Genomic DNA, 23,374 nt, shown 5'->3' on the forward strand with positions numbered 1-23,374 from the left:
TATACAACTAGGTTCATGCCTAAAAATGCCATACTAAAAATGGCAGCTAGAAATCATATGCACAATATAAATGTCCAGAAAGAATAATTACACAATTTTGCTCTGTTATGTCAGTAAGCTGTAGCTTGCATTCATGTGCTACAGCCTTGCTTCATGAACGATGATCTGAAGATTGTACAAACTGAATAAATGAAATACCTTCTCAGTAGAATAGCATATTATAATATGGGTATTTGACTTACTTCAGATGGCAGATTCAGTTCTAGCTTATGGGTATAAAAAACACTGCCTACCTTACACCATACCCTTCAAACAAAACATAGCAGAAAAGGTGATGTTAACAGATGTGTGACTTAATGTTAACAGATGCGTGACTGAAATCTACTTGTAAAATGGGTAAGGAGCAGAAAGACAGGAAAAATTGGCTTTACAGAAAACACAGATACTATGAACCCCACTGTTCACAGTACATGATCCGTGATGAGTCAATTACTATCTGACGGCCAAGTGTCAGGTTGCTGCTGTTTCATTCCAATAATTAACATTGAAATTTAGATCCTGTAAGTAACTGCAGGTGAACATGCTTCATTAAACTTAATAATGAATATTATTGCCCTAGTAATTAAGGTTATCGTCAACATTATTAACTTGGTAATTACTAAAGTCAATAATAGCGTCTTAGTGATTTTAAGGGAAATCTTCATCGTCGGTCTACAACTACTTTTAATTGTAGTCATGCTTTGGTCAGTGGAGTTAATTTCAATTAATATACTTCATTAACTTCATAGCTAAACTTTAACAGCCTAAGGGAGATATTCCAGTTAAATCAGTATGACAGCTTTGAAATAAGGTCACAGTAAGTATACATTTTCTTATTTTAATTACATGCAATTTCAACTCATATCTAGGCAAAACTCTGGCATCCTCATGACCAATTCAGTTTCAACATACCACTGACATCAGTATTCTAACTTCAGATAAAAAGACAAACATGAAAACTGGCTGTATGATAAGATTTGACATCTGGATCACGTATAATTAAAATATTTGCTTCTTCTTTCCCTCATGGCTAAGCTTTTGCTTTATTTTTACAATAGCTTGTAAGTAAACTAAGTCCAAGGATTACCTTATGTTTCTATACAGTATCTAGCTCAGTAATATTCCAATTCCTGGATGCTACAGAAATAGTAGAGTAATAATCTAATTTGCAGAATAGTGAAAATGCCATTGCTGCGATCAGAATTTCATATCAGGTGTAATGACTGATAATGTTTAAACTGATCTGACACTGCATGGGTTTTTAGGAAACAAACAAGCCCTGTATAATTGGATTAAAAACAAATTATAACTGAATGAATATACCCAATTACTTTCCTCAGATTTCTTCTTCATGGAAAGTCCACAGAAAAACAGCAGCATCTTTTTTTTTTTTTTTTAATTTGTTCTTTGACATTATCATGGATGACTAAATAGACTGTAACTACATGTGACTTGCTGTTTGAAAATGAAAATCCAAAATTCATCATAGGTAGCGTTGCTGTGATTGGTTACATTAACCAGTACATCACTTTCTTTTTTATTCCTCAACTAGATAAGCATAAGGCTCTTCTTCCAGACAGATTTCTAAGTCTTGGTAATCCACAAATCATGGAAGTGCTTGTGGAAAAGCAGATAGGAATTAGAAGACAGGTGGAAGGGAGAAACGTAAAGAAGGGAGGAAATACATTTAAGGAAATTTGTCCTTACCTACCTCATGTGCTTCATAATTCTTCATGTAGGGAATTAGGAAACAGGAGTGATCATAGTAATGACTGGAAAGAAAAACTCAGGTCATTGACTGCTTTGCAGGGGTTACCTGTGTTGGCAGTGCACCCTGTGTTTTGCATAGAGAACGCTGAAAATTCTCTTCAACTGTGGACAGTTGCAAACTGGCCAGACAAGACTGGCATGGTACAGTCACTGGTTTACCCTTTCTTATTCTCCAAGTGAGGTCAACCAAAAGGCGAACAGGATAGTTGGTTAGTTTCCAACCACACATACTGCTTTCCTACAGGCCAAGGTAAAGGATTGGGTAGTTTCTCACCTCCCACACCTCCCTGAAATATGCAGGGGGGATGACAGGGGATGACACACCTACAATGCTAGCAACCAGCATCACTGATCTGGTTCTGTGCTGTTTACCAGTGGTAAAGGTATCTGCAAGAGGCTGACACACCAGAAAGCATGGGAATGGTCAGACTTCACTGCTTTCAAAGAAAGCTACAAAGCATCAGCGTACATAATTTCAAATGCAGTTTCAGCTCAGGGCTGCAGCACCAAGAACTGCAGGGATTGTTTAACATTCAGTGAGCATATGCCTAAAAGTCAATGCACACACTTTCAGAATTTCAGCATCCAGCTGCATGCACATCAATGAACATTGCTTAGGCTTCATCAAGATCAATTTACATCGTGGATGAGATCTGGGAGAAAAACTGGTATATGATTCGAAGTGCAAAGTGTAAACAGGCTGCTTTTCTGGATATCTGTCAGGAAGATGCCAGAGCAAATTTTAAATGAAACACCTGAGATTTTTCATCCATGTCTCAAATCTGAAATGATTCGGGACACATGAATTATTTATCTACATTTTATAGACTTAGGCAGGGGCTTTCCGTATTTAATCCAGGCAAGCAGTGGATTAACTGACTTCAGCCGAAAGCCTGACAGCTGACACCCCTTCCCTGCACACATGTCATTTGATGTCTGCCACTTTAACATTTTGACATTTTTGTGAAAGACATTGTCCTAAAAGGTCACCACTTGTCTCAGCAGTTGGCTTGCTGCCACTCAAGCTTGGGAAGATTAGCTCCACGGCTGTCATCAAAAATAACCATTTTCAAAGCTAAGTTCCAGAGAAGCTATTAATTTCTAACTGTGCATGGGGAGGGTGTTGTGTATGGGGAGGGTGGGAGTAGGGTACGCATTGAGGACAAGAGGAAGAGAAGTTCCAAAAACACCTTACAGTACCTACAACGAAGACATGCATTTCTATGTATACATCTGTAAGATAAAGCTGAAATACTGCAAAAACAGCTTCTAAACAACAGATAGACCAAGCATATAACCTGTATTATAACAGCATTAAAGAGTCAGTAATACTGTGAATGTGTTTAGTTCTCTCCTTGCACCAAACAATACAACATACTCTCTCCTTAGTCACTTAATGGCAATCACCCGTTAATTGTTATCATGACTTTTCACAAGGTTCATATAAAGCTTACAGGATCAAAGCAGTCCCTAGGAAACAACAAGTCCTGTAAATAAAGCAAGAAACATGACATGGCATCTCAGACAAACTGGCTATAGCCTGCATTTCTCATGCAATTATCTGACATTTATACTTGTCACTGATTGCAGGCTGTTTCCAATAAGCAGATTTTGTTCACAGAATACTATGAATTCACTAGCCATGAACTCAATAGAACAATGATACTACAGAAGCTTTGAACTAGAAACAAAGCTAAAAAACAGGATGCTGTTCCTTCAGTGGTAAAAGATCAAAAAACACTCAAATACCAAATCTTTTTACAGTATTACTGTGTCACCAAGAAACCTGCAACTCTGCTACTTCCCAACAACCTTACCATCCTGCCTTCATGCCACATAGCAGATAAAGATCCTCTTCACATACAAATAGAGTGACATTGGTGAAAAACATGCATCGCTCACCGTGCTACGTTCATTGTTCTTATCAGGTCAGATGCAGACTTACTGGTGCCCCTTATGATGACTATTTGCGCTTCCAATAATAAGGTACTGCAGAGTTTCTTAATGAGAAGTCCAGTTCTGCATTTTTGGATTTTCAAAGAAAAGATTCGAGGTGAAAAATACCATGGCAGATTTCTCTCCTATGTGTTCACAAGCAGCCTATTAATACTGAAGTATCATTCCCACTGCACATCTAATATTATCTAACATAAGCAGAAAACTATCTACCTAGAAGCACCCCCTGCATTTGCTTGGGTTCTTCCCTCGGAGACAAAGCGGCAAGCAGAAATCCCAAAAATCAACAAACAACTGCAAACTATTTGTTCTAGAAAGCTTTCATGCATCCCATTCCCTCAGTAGCTCTTCCACTGAAAGCTGAAACAATACTGCATAGAAGCATTCCCTGTCAGGATGTTTTCAGCTTTCATCTCTCTGCTTTTTCAAGCAGAACACCAAGGTAGAAACCCTAATTAGCAATCTGAAAGCAGCACACAGGCAAGGAATACTTACATTTGCAACTGTATTTGCAATATTTGCGCACTGATCCAACGACTGGTGATTACAAAGAGGAGAAGGAGCTTTTTAGGCTGCCTTTCCAGCCTCGTAGCAGTGAAAAGAAGGCAGTTATCTGAAAGCTACTCATTTTCTATATGCTGTGCTCTACTTGCTTCCCATGTGCATACAACACAGCTGCCAGATTTAATAACCATGTCAGCCTGCTTTCCCCATAAAGCAGCAGAGAGATGACAGGATGAAGATGAAGTAGCCAGCGTGTTAATCTGTAGCTATGGCCACACTAAGCCTTGAATGAATGTCATGGTTTTATTTCCCTTGAAGAAAAAAAAAAAAAATAAAACAGATCAACACTATTTGTGAAGAAATGTGCCAAAGGATTTCAGAAATGTGAATCCATACTTGCCTTCAGTGACATTTAAGCATATTAAAAGAAATGGCTCCTTTTTTCCTCAGTTAACAAATCCTAGGAATTGGTGTTGCAAAAAGGAATTAACTCCTGATCTTTCATCACACATTTTTCCCAGCAGCATGTGCTGGTGCCCAACAGTAACAAAACCATTAACTGACAAATTAGTTGAGATAATCGACTCCTCTTCAGAAGGAATTATTTCCGTATCTGCCTTTGCTGACTTCAGAAAAACAAAATTAATAAAAGGGGGAAATTCTCATTTACCATTTAAATCCTCCCACGCACCCTGGTTCCCACAGCACTGGACTCTCGTATCAGATGTGGTCAGTTCACTGCCAAGGTGGAGCATTTCCGGACCTCCATCTGCAAAACCAGTTCCAGGTGAGGGAGGGGTGGGCAGAGTTTACATGCCAAGAGAAGGTGCCAGACATACAGGCAAAAACTACAGACTAAAAATAAACCCAGAAATGAATTTGCAGCAATGTGGTGATGCTGCAGAGATCGTATGACAGCTGTGTGTGTCTCTTTCTCTCTCATTTATATTCCCTTCACTTCCCTTGGAGGCACCTGTCTCAGCAGGGAGTGGTTTCTGTGGAAACTACGGACAGTCGGTTTTCCCCTCAGAGAAACTGTTCCTATGGCAACCTTACATAATGCATATGGCCTAGATTCTTTTTAATAACAAGGTAACACTGAAATTCTCATTATAAAATTAGTGCTGATTAGTTCTGGGGGCAAGAAATATAGTTATCTAGAAAGTGTATCAGAAATAAGAAATATGCAATACAAATGATATTACAAATTAAATGAGAATGTAGTGGGCACTGTCACAGCACCACTCAAAGACAAAATAATTTCTAAATTCCAGTAAACAAGGTCTATTATTGTGCATTTGTGAGAAGCGAGGAGAAAGGGAGGCGTTTAGTTGACATTATGGCTCAATGTAGCAATCAATACTGCACATTAAAGTGTAGAGGTTTTTTTTCTGTTTATTCTTCCAGCAACAGGGATCTCACTACATCTACTACACTCAAAACTGAAACATCAGCTTCAAAATCGCTCATTAGACATTATGAGATTGTGCTACATTAAACTCGAGGAAGTGCCTGGAAGGAGCTGTAAGAGCCAGTGAGGCATAGTGTGCAGTGGAGCAGAAAGAGAAAAGGCAAATTGCTGTTTACATGGCTGGGAGAAGACGAACCTGTCCACAGCCATGGCAGGGAGGGCAGATTATCCGATCGTATTTGGGAGACAGGAAGATGAGGGCCCTGGTAAAGAGGCTGTGCAGGCTTCTAATTCAGCAGCTGAAGACCTGCCTGTGTTGGAAATGACATGACATGGTGGGCATGTAACAGATGTTTAGTGACCCCTGTGAAGCAGGTAGGTGTTGTCTCCCCTCCAGCCACACCTGCAGATAGCCCTTTTATGGTTAAGAAAAAACACAAGTCATATGACTAGGAAGTCAAAGCTATACGTTTACACAAAATGAGAGATCTCAGTTTGAAGAATCTTGTTGGGGAAACATGAGTAAAAGCCTATCTTCGAGGTATCAGGGTTGTGACTCAGTGGATCAAAATCTCTCCTTACCTGTCGATCTAGCAACTTTTATTAGCATAAAATTCATTGAATACACATAAGATCTGATTCTTCTCCTCTATGGCTACTCAGAAGATGAACAAGAGAATACACAGCCTACAGAGTATTTCCCCAAAATTTAAGTAAGGTCCTCTTGCGCTGCACTGTGCAAAGGGGTTCTCCAGATGGGACAGGACAAGCAGGAAGCATTGATTCAAACCCCACAGCCTACAATCTTGTGTAGTTGAGATGACCCATGCTGCCTGAAGGCAAGGTGCTGATTGGGATGTTGCTTCTCCAAGCAGGTGTTCAAGAACCAAGAGCAAGGTTACACTAAAAAGCAGCTGGTGACACAAGTGATTGGGACATCCCATAAGACAAACCCATGCAAAGGGATTTCCTTGACTGGGAAAAGTTTGACTTTTAAACTAAAGAAGAAAACTGCTCCATGAATTGCATTGAATACCCAAACTGACTTACACAATACAGCTGCTTTGACAATCATACTGACAATTGGCTGATTTTTTTTTTCCTTCTTCCAAAACTCAAGTGTTCTATGATGATGTGAAATTATTAAACTTTATCTCTCTTTTACAGATAAAAGAAAAAAAAAAAAAAAAAGGAAGGTTGGTGCATGGTGTTAACTTCAGTTGTATTTGACAAAGTTCACCACCATCAGGACATTCTCTGCACCTTATATGACTGTGATATTGGGTAAGTCATAAAAGTTTGATACATAGTCAAGTATTACACAGGAGTCAGGCCTCTCTGACACTTGATCTTTGAACCTCTGATTTCATGTTCTATCCACAGGACACAACAACCAGTGTATTACAAACAAAAAATAAAAATAAATAAAAAAGGAAATTAGAAAACATTTTCATCACCCTTCCAAATTAATCCTATATACAAAATCACATAATAATTAGACAATGTCTAATGAAACATATTTAGTGCCCTAGGAAAGAAAACATACTCAAAAGAAAAGCAATAAAATTGAAAATACTCTGTGAGCAAATTAGAAAGAGCTAAACTGTCACTTAAATTCACGTCATTCTGACATTTTGCTGTGTAAAACCTTGAACTTCTAAGAGTACATTGCACAAAGACAGCAAGAGGGGCAAATTGAGAAATTAATATTACAACCAAAGAAAGTAAAGAAATGAAGCTTTAAAAAACAAAAAAAGCAAACATCTGACATAGAATGAGAAAGCTCAACTAATTCTCATAGCTGTACCGATTCTCCCATCACGGATTAATAGCCAATTATTATTGGTTACGTGGCTTCTAGACCAAGTTAAATAATAACTAGTCAGCTCAGCAGAGAGGCAGCATGAACTTGGATCCATTAGCATTTACCTATGCAAATAACCAATTCATAGACACTCGCTTCTTCCTCATGCATTGGATGGGGTATTTGGGCATCAAGCTCAGAAGCAGGCATCTCACTACTACCAGTGTACTCCCAGTAAGTTTAACCTAAGAAGGAACATTGCAGCACTTACATTTCTTTCCCTAAATTCTTTCTTTAGCTACCTGGGGATCTCAAACTGCACAGATTTCTGATCACACTAAGTGACCTGGCTGAGATACTGCTGAGAAGGCAGTTAGACTAACAAAAGAAAGATTTACATTCACAGCAGGACTCAGGCATGCAGAGATGCAGCTGTAACTTGAGAACGTGCTGTTAGTTTCCTTCCAGCACAGAGTTAGCTCACTCCAGGACTACAAACTTCTCTTGACAGCTCTGGATCTGCAATAATTGTCTCTTCATGAAGAGACTCAGAAAACATGTAATTGAGCTGTTATTTGCGCATGGACACTGTTTGGCACATGTCACTGAACATGACAGCAATCCTACAGCCTAACACATAGCTGAGAAACGCTGACTTTCAGTGGTTATATCTAAAATGGTATCCACCCATTCCAGCAGTATTTATTGTTTCCAACATCTTTTCTCATCTCATTACATCAAGCTTATGAAAACCTGCATTAGTAACACAATATTACATACGGCCTTCCTCAAAGGTGGAGAGAAGTGTCAATAGAAACCTTTGTGCAATATTACATTACTTATTCCAAATATATTATTTGTCCACACATCACCTTAATTAGCTCCATGCTAGGCTTTTAAATAGACAAACTACTTAAACAGTCAATACCCTGGAATTATATCAGATTTGTATTGCTTTTGATGCAGCAGTCTCTTTCCTAGGATGGAAATCATCTCCCATATTACAGAGAAAATGTCCTTCTTTCTATCTACTTGGATTGACACGATTTGGATGGGCGGAAAAATCTTAGCAATAAATAAAGGGGAAGGCAGGTTTATAAAGAGAAACAGGCAGGGTTGTCAGATCCTAATTGCAAAGTGCCTTACAGGTTGCAGATTTCCCCTGCCAAGAGTTCTTTGCTTAAGCAATCCACAGGAATGACACCCACAAAAGCCAGCACGCTAGCACAGAGCTGCCTAACACCGCTAATGGGAAAAGCCAAGAAAGAGACCTTACACTGTCTCCATGAACTTGGTATCCTCATCTGGGTTGCAGGTAAATTCCCATCTCTGACTGGGATTCATACACAGCCACCTGGAATTAACTGCCTACCTGTACCCTTTCTCACCAAAGTTGACTGGCAAAGAGCTGGGAGGCAATAACAATACTCAAAGATGAGAGCATGTGGCTCAACTCTATTAGCACCCAGATGAACGTTTAACCAACATTCCCTTTCCTTAACAATATATTTTAGGTTATTCTAAGGTAGGAATCTTCCTGAAACAGCTATCCTGCTAATAGTAAATAACAAAAGGAATGAAAAAGGGAACAAAGACCACCGTGTAACCTAGTAGTCAGGCTGTTGGTTAAGGCACTAACCTGGCAAGTCCAGTCTCTGCTTCGCTTATTGGCTGCTCATCAGGAGTAGTACCAGGTTTCTGGGTCCCTGATGGCAGGAGCAGTTTGCTGAGGTTCAGCAGGTGCTTCGGAGCTCTGTCAGACAAACTGCTTTCAGAGAGGACAGGCACAGAGTGTCTTCTGTGACAGCCCTGACATGTGTAGGTATGAGGGAGATGCCCAGTTTCTGCTGTTTAGCATCTCCAGACACCTGGGTTACGTGGCAGGTTTTGAAGACCTACATTTCTGCCTCAAGTGGTTAAGGTGGCTATTAGGATTTGAGGCCGTGTCTACAGTGCGGGAACAGGGGCACCTGAGCTGGCAGGGATCTGCGTAACAACTCATAGCATAGAAATGCTGGGGAGAACAGTGCAGAAACAGAGACAATCCGGCCCTGCAATTCCAGACCAGCGGTTCCTGAACCCTAGTCTACCCCAGAGAGTGGGCAGGCCCTACCTCTGACCTCAGTCCCTGCTTGGATTTTGCCTGAGTTCAGCCAAGGAAATGGTCATTATGGGGATTAAAACTAATCTGATTTCATCTAGCCTAGAACACACAGGAAACAGATCAAAGGTGGATTTCTGCCTGGGTTTCTCATGGATTTCAGTTTCAGTTAATGCTCCCAGCTGCAGGCCTGCCTATTTCTTTCCCTGTTTTAAAACCAGAAATCATTGCCAAGGCTCCGGCAACCAGGCCAGAAAATAGTGACAAACAGTGTAAGCTGATCTGGCAGGCTTCATTAAGGGCAGATTAAACACTGACAGTCCCCAAGGTTTTTATGATATGATTGCATGACATGGCCAATGAACTACTCACTCCCTAGGGTGAGATGCAGAGATGTTCAGCTGCCTGGAGAGTGGAACATAGACTGCTCTGTAAAATTACATGTTATGACAATGTAACATGTGAGGTACCATCTCTAAACAAGGTTCTTCACCTCAGACAAACCCTGTGAATTGCTAAACAGAAGTCTGTTTATTCCTAAGGGGGCTGAATGATGTAGAAAAATCAAGAGACCTACAAAAGGTTAAAGTGGGAACTTAACAGTTCAGCCCTGAACTAAGGATACTTTATCTTTTTTCCTATACAAAGGTAACAGTTCCCATCATTTTGGATCTTTTTTTTATTCCCCAAGAAATATTTGAGAACGGTCCCCCATTTACAGGGTCAAGTATTATTACATCAGAATGTCAATAACTAGGGTTCTCAGAGTTCTCTGTGCTTGTGGAGATGTTGTATTGGACCTAAAACTGCTTCCTAGATCTACTATCTACTTGTAACCTAATGATTCTCCTTGCTTTACAGAGTGATAGATCCACAAGTTTCTTATCACAGACTGTAGGATAAGATTTCCCTTTTCAATCCAAAATACTTCAAATGCTTCCAAGTTTTCCCTTACATCACTAGACCATATTAAAAGTTCCAATCCAAAATGCTGCCACTTAATATTCTGTTTTACTTGACTCTTTCTGTACCCATTCTATCCAAATAAAATGCACATGGAATCAAATGCATTCACACAAATTTCACACATTGATTGTGATCTTATTTGTACGCACAGAACAGATACAGTAGAAAGAATCTGCACTGGGTTTATACAGCTCCAGCAGAGGAGGCTACATTAAGGTAACAACAAACAGAAGAGTAAAATTTGCCATTTACACTATGAAGTTCTAGAGTTCTAGTGGTGTATAAGTGAAGGTGAAAGCCTTATCCATGCCTCAGTACTTTATCCAGAAATGCAGGAAAAGCAGATACATAACAATTAACATTATAATCAAAAAGTGGGAAACAATCCTGCAAACTTCCATAGAACAGTGTTCTGAATTCAGTCAAAAAAAAAATCTATTTCCTTCTGGATTGCATCTATCAGCATAAGTTCAGAAGAGGAAAAAGGGCTGTTGAAGTTGTCACATACCCAGAGAGTAATGCATCTAAAAAGCAGAGCACAACTTCTTAGCTGTCTCACGGCTTTCAAGTTGCTCATATGATCCTTTTCCAAGGCTGCAGGTTCTGTCTTTAACAGCTATTCATAATTTCAAATACATCTGGATGTGTTTTAATGAGGTTTTATCTACCAAAAGCCTCTTGAACACAGTACACGCAGCATCCTCTTTGCAGGATGCCTTTATCATTAGATGGTTTGGTTTGCTTACTGCTACTACAAGACAGCAGGTGGAACTGAGGTATTGGTATACACAGGGGAATATATATCAGTAAAAAGGAAGTCAAACAGTTATTTGGAAAACAAATGAGCCACTGGTGTCACAATTTGGTCTTTTCATTGTCCACCTTCCCCATTCTCCCTTCATTTTAATACCTCTAACTACAAAACACAGGGATTACTCAATGCCGTCACCACAACCAGCACTCATGATCTCTCCACTTAGCCCTTTCAGCCCAGAGACCTAAAATAATAATAATAATAAAATTACCTTTAGCTCTTCTGCTTCATCAAGTCAGCACGGAGACACTCTGTTGCTTACTGTGCCCATTTGTGCCCTAGTAGTTCTGACCTGAAATGGATGCCTCCAGACTCCAGGGACATCCAAAGGCAGCTTTCCACAAACTGCACTGCTTACTTGGAACGTCTTTGTGTTTGTTAAATATAAGGAAATAAGTTGAAACACACAAACCAAAATTACCCTCTGGGAAAATTATGTTCCAATGTGACTAACACATTCAGCTATTTAAACCTCTTTATGGCTTTACCTCAAATTTAAAATGAATTGAGTAGCTTTCTGGGTGTTTGGGGTTCCAAGTGGAATGGAAATGATGAAAGCACTTATTCAAAACACTGGTTAGTAACCTTTTCCAGCACTCCAGTCCAAATCAGCTATTTGAGGGGATTACTTATAATTTATGAAGCACACACTATGTCATGCCTGCAAAAATGAATTCCTAGAGACAACTAGAAAGAATGCTGCAGAAATCACGGCAGATTCAGATGAATATTGTTGGAAGAGGGAAGAAAAAGCTGCAGTGATGTGCTAGCAGTATTATTTCTCTCCCTTAGATTTTGCAGTAATTTTCTATGTACAGAGAGTTCCTTGATTTCTGGAAGTGAGCACTGGCTTGGTGAGAAAGAATCAAAAGTGAGTCTCTTCCTGCTATCATTTTCCAGACTGATTTAGACGGATCTCAGATAATCCCAGTGCCTCGAACTAATCCTTTAACTCTAGGAGTTGCAGACTCCCTCCTGCTCCCAGGCTGAGAGGAAAATCACAGAACGGAAAACAACTCATGGTTTTACAGCATAATGCTCTCATACCCATCACAGCTTTTTCAGCAGCACATCTCATTGTACCCTTCAATCTGAAGCCTGAGAATTGAGAAAATACCACTACTTGCTTTGCTTCTTCTGAATACAGTCCTGCTGCAACAGAGGACATCCACAAGGAAATCCTAGGTAGAAAAAAAAATATTAATGGGTTGCTTTAAACCACACCTTTGATCCTGAAAGCAAGAAAATTTGGACAAAGCCTTGTGCTCACTGTTTTCTATTGGGTATTTCTATGCTGAGCCTAAAAGCTCTTTACTGACCCCACAGGGTGCCTAATTCTCATGCGCAGGCTTAGCCTGTTAGAACTAAGCACAACCTTTACAGGCACTGCAGTGCAGAACTGGAATTCTTCAAGTAGATACTGAGCATCTAAAAGCATTGCACCTCTAGATCTCAGGTTATTAGTCTTATTTCTAAGCAGATCCACAATAGCATCTCAGGGTGTACAGAGGTACTCTATATGATTAAAGGATACAAGTGTTCAACCATAATTCTTGCACTCACAGAGTACAGCCGCGTTCCTGCTTTCTCAGCTCAGATGCAGTATCATAGGCATTTAAGTACCTGTGCTAGGAACATCAGATCCTAGATGACTCTACTTTGCTGAAGAACATCACACATCCTTTGTGTGAAATAAGTTTTCCAGGTACTGCTACAATCAGCAGTATACTCAAGCAAGTAATTGCTTTAACGGGACTCATTATAGAGAAAATGGGATTTAAATCTCATTGTTGACCAGCAAGTAAAACAGATAAATAGGTACTTTCCTTTAGCATCAGCATCTTATTTGGTTTTATTCTCACAAAACAAATGGAACGGCAAGAGCCCACAGATCTCATTTAAGAGCCTGTCTTGAATCTGTTTGGGCAGTTAATGCATAGTGATTTCTCTCCTTTTTTAAGGAAACTCCAGCACTGTTTTCCACAAAAGCATCATTTTCTTGCAATGAACAACTTGCACCACACCATAAAATAATTTGCGATTAACATTATACTAGTCAGTAGTTAGTAGTTAATTAAACTCACTACTTTAATGACATCAGTTGCTGCTTTTAGACTTTACTGAAAGCAGAGATGGTGAGAAGGACATTTTCATTTCATACTCTCTCAGTCCCCTAAATCCTTCATTAAAGCCTTTACTACACATGTCCATTCTGGTAACAGCTAACTCCAAAACTGTGCTAGAGCCAATGAAATCTGACAGTCATGACCACATTCAGAATTACTAACTAACAGAGAAGATCAAGGTTATAACCACTGCCTGCCAAACAACTGGTGGTTGAGATCCCAACTATGGATTTTCACCCTTCTTTTGTTGCCAAAGCCCTTTCTTTAAACGCAAACAATGGATGTGTAGCAATTGCTCTCTGTTGCCGTGCTGCTTGGAATAGAAATTGTACTACCATCTTTTGACTGTAAGGAGAACTACACCTTTAAAGTGTCTCCCTTCTGTATTAAGTCACTGCATTAAGTAACCTTCTGTAATTCAATGAATTAAACAAAAATCCATTTAAATATGGAGACACAAGATGTCCAGTGTAATCGATGAGCTGAGTCCTTTACGAAAAGCAATTTGTTTTGAACGTACCCATAAGAAGGCCTGTAATTTTGGGCAATTACATTATACTCAAGAAAGGAAAAAAAAAAAAAAAAAAAGTCTCAAGTGGGTCAGCTACAATACTGTACTCCATATGCCTTTACTTCAATACATTTACTTCATTTGTCTTACTAAATTGTTTGGAAGCAGCTCCACTATCACAGCCCCATGTTTCCTCTAGCATTTCCAGTCTGTATGACTGCAATAGTGCTCAGTTCTCAGGCAGATCAGTACAGATCAGAGCTGGTGTTGACTACAGACTCCTTAATTTTCAATGAGTAGTTCAGAAGTGATAGACGGTACCACTTTCTGAAATGCATAGTAATCTATATAAAATTCAGTTCTTTGGGGGGCGTCAGAGAATTATAGGTAAATGGCCTTGTTATAAGTCTTAGCACCAAGGATTCTTCCACTTCCATGCCTTGGTGAAATTCTGAAACAAGTCAAAAACACATTGGAAAAGCTCATAAGAGGTATTCTGAGGCTGGTTATCCTACACTATGCTCGTACACATAATAATGGTATTCTGAAACCATGCTAACACATAAAACTGACATTTTTAGGCAGTTACAGATGAATCTCAAATATTCACAAAAGACAAATTCCAAAGCATTACAAATAAGCAAATATACCTAAACCTCAAAGTAACATGTAAAAATGTACGTTGTCCATATGATATTAAGAACTATTTTGGGGGTGGAGCATTTAATAACATTTTTCTGCATGCCAACAAAGGTTCTGCTGGATATCAGACAACAGAAACACTGTTTGAGTACGCCATGATCTGGCAACAGCATTCTTGCCAATCCCTGAAAAGAAACCACTGGCATTTAGGGTGTGCATTATGGCATGTGTGGTTTAGTAGTACTTCACCACTTTATAAATTCAGGGCAAAATCTTGGTTTCATTGAAGTTAATTTGCTACAGGCCTTAGTGGAGCTAGGCTTTCATCCACAATATCTGAGAACCTGGTCTATAGTCTGGAGAAGGATAATGTTAAAAAAAAAGTTTGTTTGTTTTTTTTCCCACTGCAAACAGAAAAAAAATAAATTAATATAAACAATGACTAATTGGTAAAGTTCAAGTTTTTTCTTCAGACTCTTTTCCCTATCAATTATACTTCGCTGTATACAGTTTTTAAGAAGCTCACAATTTATGTATGTACATATGCAAAGAAATTGGAAAACAGCATATGTATAAAGACAGGCTAAAGATAGATGTTATCTTTCATTTTCTTCTCTCATTAGCATAGTTCCACTAACTTGCAGTTCCTCTGGTGTAACTGAAATTATATATGATGATTATAATATTATAATATTATAATGAGAAGAGTAAAGCCATTAATTCAGATACATTTTTAGTGCTCACCTGTAATATTAAGCAAGCTATTACAAAGGAACAATCAACAGCCTTCACAGCCACATTTCATTTTGACCTCTGATACACATTCTCTCTGTAAAGGGACCATCACATACCATAGTACTATGGTAGCCAGCCCCTTCAGTTGGACGCAACCAGTGCATGGGTTTTAACTTTTATACCAGCTGCATGGACAGAACACTTGACTGCTGAGTAAATAAACAAATTCATGTTTTATCAGAAGAGCTTTCTATAGTCCCTGCTCCTTAGCAGCAATGAAAGCAATGCCCCAACTCCCTTGACTATGTACAACCTACTTTTATCCTGGGTATGTCTAAATAGAGCAATAACTCTCTTTCTGGTATTAATAACAGTGCTTCTGTGTTTATACACAGCACCCAAAATTTGATTGTGAAAGTGAATTCTCTCCATCCCTTTTTGTCTACTGGTTCAGAAAATAACTTGTGATGGTGTCTCTCAAGGCCTGGAGATCCCAAAGACACCGGTTATTGGCATGATGAGCCTCTACAACTGGTAATGCACTGAACTTCTGCTCTTTTACATGTCTGTACCCAGTATTCACAGTGCTAGTTAATAAGGATATGCTTTTATGAAAAGCTATGTTACTGAGGTTTGAGCATCATCAATCAGCTGAAAGAACGTTTATCTTGCCTTGGACTAATGGCTCGTTTGTAGTCAGGCAAAGCAACTAGCCTGTATGCTCTCTGGGAAGGAGATGACTAAACACCTAGCTAACACCTAAAATACACCAGCATTTCTACAGCAAGGTGAGCTGTCACTAGTCCTGTACGAGGAATATTAAAACTGACTTCTACGAAACTGATGAGATAAAAGAAAACATGAAGAGAATGAAAGAGGGAATGCCTGAATATGAACAAAATTCCAAGAAGAGTTTAGGTAGCTATCAGACACAATTAAGCCCTAAACATTTTCTTCAGTGATATTTAAATCCAGAGCAGTGCTTTTTTGTTTATGAACTGGATCCCAACCACAAAGAACCAAAATTCTCTGACTGCTTACTAGATGCAACTAAGCTAAAATAGGTAGATATAAAGGGTTGCCTATATTTCTTTGGCTTGCCTCTGCACCTACTAAGTTCATTGTCTATATTTGGCTTACTAAATAAATTATTCCTCTACTTTTATCTTATAGGGGATTTTAGGTTAGCTGGCAATAAATAAAACGTTTTGCTGTGGTGGGTGTGGATGATCATTAAGACACAGGGGTTGGACCACTTTTCAGGATGCAAATGCCCCATCATAAGTCATCATACAGAATAAAGAAAAAGTGAGAAGGGCCTCCTTTTTCTAAGCTATTTTGGCTGCCTGGGAAGTTGGCAGTGAAGAGTGTCACTGTGGATGAAAAGTCATCACCACTGATTAACATCAACTGGAGATATCCCAACAGGCATGGTAACTGGAGAAAACACCAGGACCTTGGTTATCACCCAGACATCTTCAGTGATTCTCAGCACACTACTCCATCTAGGCCAGGCAGCACAAAGTGAGACCCTGGTATGTACACATATATTCCTAAACCCCATCAGGACAGAAAAGCAGTATTGAAAGCTTCTGGTTCCTGCCCAGCAATAAGGCACTGACAAGAGATCCTTCTATCTCTGAAAAGGCAGTCATCAACCACAAGTCCAGTCTATGACAAGACTGCAATGCAAGCAGCAGTTTCCTATGCTTCCCCTCTTAGGGAGCATTATTAGCTTCTTTATCATCACTATTCTTTCCTGACACAAACATCCAAACAAAAAAAGCAAATATCTGAAAGGTTATACATGGGATTCATGTGCTGTAGTTATTCATGCACTCTGTATCATATTTGAATAGTGAAGCCTTTTCTAACATTTTTGTACTTTCCATTTACAGTACTGAAAGGAAATATTTGTAGTGACATTCCAAGTGCTCAGAATGGGGATTCCTATTCACGGGGAAATAGGAATTAGACCCCTGCTGAAAAGATGAATCCAAACAAAATAAAAACCATTTGCATAGAAAACTGATCCACAGAATGGCATTGTTCACTGCATGGGCAGTGCAGTATTTCATGATTTTTCATTTTCACAGAAATTATTTCCATGTGCTCAATTACAGGCTACAAGCAAATTCTGAGATTTCTCTGCATGCCACAGCATGAAACTGATGATCTACATTTGATCCTAAATGCCTGGCAGGTCTAAGTTTTGATATGCCTTGTCTCTTACCCTATTTTTCTTCAAAACCATGAGCTTCTTTCTGAAATGCGATAAAACTTAAACTATTTGCTTTGTGCATATGTTTTCAAGCTTTTATTCTATACCAAAATTACCTGGAAACGAGATGACAGCACAAGGAAAAAACTACAGAGATATTTAAAAAAAAAAAAAAAATCAGGGTTGGCAGCATATTCTGGAAAATGCCAAAGGGTTTGTGGAATAAATCCCATTTGGAAACTTCTGAGATAAAAGAATCCAGCTGTTTTCAAACACCAAATGCACCACTAAGAAGTCTCTAAAATTGCAGAAATGTATTAAATCAACAAAACATATCATCCTCCCACACAAAACAAGAACAACAGCAACAAAAGAACCACAAAACATTCCTATTTAGATAGACTTCAGTGCTAGCTGAAGTATGTCTCTTCCAGGCAGTTTGTCAAAAAATATACACTACAAAGCACCTAGGAGTGAGGGATTTTATGATGCTTCAGGCTATTGCAAAGCTAAGCAGAGAGATGAAAGCATTCATGCTGCTAAGGGACCTAGAATAAGGAACCAGGTCGAGCCATACGATGATTGGAACCCTTTGCAAAAGCTTTTCTACCAACTCCATTAGAGTATTTCAATGTCTGTATCGCTGAATACGAGTTCCTGCTTTAGGGCTTAATTCAACGTTCACTGAAGTCAGTTGTGACTTTTTACTGCCTTTAAAAGGTCTTTGGACCAAATGCTAAAAGAATAAAACCCATCTGTTTCTGTATCTTTTCTTCTGCTGTGCCTAACAAAAAAAAATATTTTTAAAAAAGCGCATGGTATATAACCTGTTCAACTCCTTCATGACACGCAGAGCATGAAAAAGCATATATGTGAAGCATACTTCTAGGAAAAAAATGGAACTTGGAAGTATTTGTGACACAGGCTAGCTCCTTCATTGCCATGGTAGAAAATACTCGGAGAAGTCTGCAAAAAAGGCAAGAATACTGCTCTTTTAATTCTAAAGAGATTCTGTATTTTCAGGCTGTGATTCCTTGTCATTGTTCCTTCAAAAGGGTACCTCGTTTCATAGGTTTCTAGCTCTGCTCCTCACAGAGGGTCCCCTGGAAGAAGGTAATACCCTGCACAACCCAACTAGTTGTGTGACTGCACTCCAAAACAGAGCTGCAAAGTGAATTGGCACTACTGAAAGTCAACATATTTTTAAATGGACAATTTACCAGTTCTAGGTTTGAAGCCAGACACAGTAGCACAAGTGAGGGTAAGGTAGCTTCCAGTAAATAAAGAGAAATGAGCCACTGGAAGCTACTGACAGAATACTACCCTGGGATAACAGCCTGGATGTCCAAAAATCCAGCCAAAATTCCTTAAAGAAAGAGTTCTTCTTGTAGATAAATAACACTGAAAGGTAGCAATCTAAGTAACTATGATGCAGCGTGAAAAGTTCTATTCAAAGTTCCTTATATCTCTCCTTATCCTCTGATAATACCACAGGATCAGTTATATGGAATTTTGAAACTCACATTTCAAAATGATAATTTCCATCTGGTCTTAAAAAAAAAAAAAAAAAAAAAAGTGAGCAAAAGCAGTTCAGTAATTTTGCAGTATGAAAAATAAACTTTACAATTTCTAAATACACACATACAAAGAACATAAAAGATCCTTGTGCTGAAATGGCTGGAGACAGAAGGCGCAAATTTGGCAGGCAAGATGACTAAATAAGAAGAAATGCATCCGCATTTTCCAATTAAAATCAGTTTCACTTTGACTGATCTGCTGAAAAACACCCTTTTTGTCCTTTATCAAGTGTTTTCCCTCAGCTGGAAAGGAAACAGCTAAGGAACATCATGCTGTGCTTGTGTAAAATTAACTTCACCAAGCAATGAAACATTCAAAGAAACAGCAGCCCTTTCTGTAACATGTACATTTTTATACTGTGCTTACACAGTGCTGAACATCCAGCATGATAAAAGCATTCTAGCTTCCAAGATCTGTGTATTTATTTTATTCTATTTAACTGTTACCTCACTAAAGTCTCTGTAACACACCTTAAGGAATTACAAAAGCTGAAACACCACAGAAAGTTATTTTCTATTCAGTTTTCTATCAGTATAGACATTTGAGTTTTTATTCACAAGGGATGCCTATGTATCCCTATGGATCAAACTGTTCATAATTCTATGAAAGGCACCTTGCTACAGAGGGTCTGTCATTTTTTTTTATTTTATTTTTTTTTGAGATTTTACCTCAGCCTTTTGAATTCAGGTATCTGAAGAGCTCCAAAGTGGTCTCCATGAGAGTTCATCTTATTCCTTCTGACGCATATGACAGATCTCTTTTGAGTACCTTGCCCGGCCTTTAATCTGCCAGCAACTGCTTTGTTAGAGTCTTGTTTTTATCAGCTCATCACATCCCCCTCGCTCAAACAATGTTACACAGATTCAACATCAAACTGACACGAAGCACCTTGCTGTAACTGTACCTTTGATGTTTTTGGTTTTGTCCTTGGTTTTGTGCTCTCCACCACCACCCTGCTCTAGATTTCTTTAGGTAATAACGAGCTTGATTTTTGATGCTCTAGTCTTTGAAGTACTGAACTTCTGCATGCAAATGGCCAGGTTTCACTGCAGCAGAAAAAAAGACTTTGTATTTTTTGATGATTGTTTGGACTGAATCTATTCAACATGTCTGCATAAGGCTGACTAGAGGTGCATTACTTTTACATCAGATACATCTCCCACAGACCATTTTCTATGCTTCCTAGAATTTATCTTTTCTGAAATTTTAAGTGTCAGTGTTGGAGTTGGCTGAACATTACTTGACAGCTGACACTGATTTTGATCTTCTCTAATTCACAGCCACTCACAAATATTTCTCACTTTTGAGGAACACATCCCTCTATGCTTTTGCCAAACTCTTTGGTGGCCCATTTTGCAGATGTCAGTTGCTCGTTAAAAAAAAAAAAAAAAAAAAAAGTTATTGACTATGTGTACACTTTTCATCCATTGCCTTTTTTGATGAGTGGGTGGCTGAAATTTTCATGGACAATAAGAGCAAGCATGAGAATGCATTTCCATGATGAATCTTTTGGGATTTGCAAATTATCTCCATGACTGTTCTACCATTGTAGCAATATTAAAGACTAACAAATAGCATAGCCACCATAGTCGTAAGAATGTTGGAATAGAATGATTTGTTACTGTATTTACAAGATTTCTCCATCTTGCCAGACTTAACCAATATTTCCCACAGCAACGGTGGCTAAAAAGACAGTATTAGTTTCATGCTAGTGGCCAGAAGGAAAAATATTGAGCAATAGGCTCAATACTTCCACCTGCAGCTTATATGCAGTGACGAGGCTGCATCATATTCTTTTTAGATGAGAGTATCATAATCCATGACCTCAGCTGTCTCCAGTTTGGCCTATAGCAAAACATCCATACACCTCTTGATTGTCCTTCCGAGCAAGCTATGACAGCACATTAACCACTACTGTGAGTTCCTGCTGGCTTCCCAGCTGGTGTAACTGGAAACATTTTAAGCTCTTGTTCCTAACCTAAGAAAAACACTTTTAATTATTGGGACCTGGCTGTATAGAACAGCCCCCCTCCACTGCCACAAAAGTAGGCCTCGAGGATACTAAAACCGTCAGCAGCTTATCAAGAAAAACTCCCAAGAGCCGAACATTTTTAGCTGACAGACTTGAGATTTAGAGCATAATATCAGGAGGGATTGGCGTGAGTTTAAATATACCCAGGAAGATACTCATGACCCAACTCTCCTCATTCTGCACGCATTTCTGTAAGGATGAGCGCAGAATACACAACAGAGCTCACAGAAGGACAACAAAGTTCTAAAAACACACGGGAATAAGCACCAAGAACTAAGCACTGTGGTGGGTAGTGTGCTATCAAAAAGGAGGGGCTTGAACTAGGGATCAAGAGAGGAGACTTGAATCTGAGTGCATCAGATATCTGGCACAGCTGAGCAAACATTTAGCTGAAACCACTAAGGATCTGTAGGCCTCCACTACACAGAGGGTGAACTTGATTTATCAGAACTAGAGACAGCTGACTGTACAGGTTGTTCAGGAGCCACAAATCCTAACTTATGTCCACATAAAATGGAACTTGCCACCCATACTCCAGCCCAAGAGCAACATCCCTGCCTTCCCAGTCTGGTCAGGTTCTCTACGGACAAATAGAGGCATATGTGGAATACGTGTAGTCCCCGTACTTATAGCACCTATGTCATTCACCGCAGGATGGGTGCCAGGCTACAGCAAAGCTTTGGGTAAGGTCACAGATCTCAGGCCCCAGCAAGAGTATGTGTTAAAACTGGGTTTAGTGGTAGGAGTCTCACAGTACAAATGTTTGTTACTATCAAGCTCAAGACAAAGCAACTATTCCGTGACTTTTATTCATTTACTTTAAAAGGATTTACAAGAGCAGCTGATAAGAACTAGCTGTACTTCACTAGTAAAGACAACCGAGAAATAAGACACCCTTTATTTTTGTCCAAAATGCCTTCTTCAAGTGCCTTATTTTTTTTTTTATTGTTTGGTTGTTTTTTCCCCCTCTCCAGGGCTGAGCTGCTGAGAAGCCTGAATATTAGAGGTAGTGGTGACCCATGAAAAATCCTGTTGCACAGCAGGCATTAAGCATTTCTGCAAAAGTTATCAGAGCACAGGAAGGCAGTAGTAGAGTCAAACACTCTAAATCTCAAAGATGTTTCTCTTTCTGAGCAAGTGTAAATATGAGCAAACAAGTCAAGATATACCACATAGATTCTTTGTTCAACAAAAGTAGCAAGAATAATTTGTATGTGGAAAAATTCTGAGTAAAAAGGCATATGTTGGCATGACAATAAATTAAAAAGCTATTGCATAGAAATAAAAAAAATAACACCAGGGGATTATTAAGAGGGCAGCACTCCAGATTGTCATATGTGGTTTGTCAGAAATACAAACAAGTAACACTTTCTCTAGCTTAGTTGAACTTGCAACATTGACCTTCAAAGCTAGTAATAAAATTTTCCAAACAATAAGACAAATAGCAGTTGCTTTGTTGTACTCATTTTTCTAACTTCTTAGGAATTATCGTAAGCCTAGAAAAAAATATTTATCATTTCTGGTAAATAGATTTTATTTCACTTGCCTTCTTTGTTACCTTGAGAACATTCTTTTAAACATCTTACAACTTTATTTTTGTTTCCTTTTCTTGATACAGGTTTCAAAATAACAATTTAAAAACAAGGTAATTGGGGAAAGTGGATGATGGCTTTCTGCTTTCAAGAACAGAGTTGTAAGAGGGAATCCAAAAATGAACACATACTGAGAAGATCAAAAACTCAGAATCTAACAGCTGAATTTACTCCACTAGCACATATGTAAGCTGCTTTGCATAAATCAAATGCATTACAGAGTTTGGGATAAGATACTCAAAGGAAAAGTTACTTTAAAAACAGTAAAATACACACAGCTTACTAAAGTCATGAAGGACTAGAAGTCAGCTTTGCAGCTTTTATTTTTAAAAATACTAAGTTAGATTTCAAGTCTTGTTGCAAACAAATATTTTTTAGACTCAATTAGACAAAGAGGTTTGAGCTACCTGAAGATTAATATTCTGGTCGCAAAGTACATTTAACTGAAAACATCTACTATTATTCTACAGGAAACGTATTTTTTTTTTTCCTGCTAGAGACAGAGGAAAACATTTCAAAAGGATTGCTTTTATGACCCTCACTGTCCTGGAGGATGAAATGATCATTCATCC

The 23,374-nt window shown here is 38.8% G+C and overlaps 1 protein-coding gene across 2 annotated transcripts in view; it reads right to left on the reverse strand.

The window, feature by feature from the left end:
• The window catches only part of TRIM2 (tripartite motif containing 2), a 93,090-nt gene extending 88,560 nt beyond the window's left edge, over positions 1 to 4,530 (reverse strand). Inside the window, exons 1-2 of one of the 2 annotated variants that reach the window (XM_035323508.1) lie at positions 4,261 to 4,530; positions 3,712 to 3,828 (exon numbers count right to left, since the gene is read on the reverse strand). The gene's annotated coding sequence lies outside the window, so the exon portion shown is untranslated. The remainder of the gene's footprint in view (positions 1 to 3,711; positions 3,829 to 4,260) is intronic. The other variant, XM_035323511.1, reaches the window with a different exon arrangement.
• Positions 4,531 to 23,374: the final 18,844 nt, after the last annotated feature.

The sequence above is a fragment of the Oxyura jamaicensis genome, chromosome 4 (genome assembly GCF_011077185.1).
Source record: "Oxyura jamaicensis isolate SHBP4307 breed ruddy duck chromosome 4, BPBGC_Ojam_1.0, whole genome shotgun sequence".
NCBI classification, from domain to species: Eukaryota; Metazoa; Chordata; class Aves; order Anseriformes; family Anatidae; genus Oxyura; species Oxyura jamaicensis.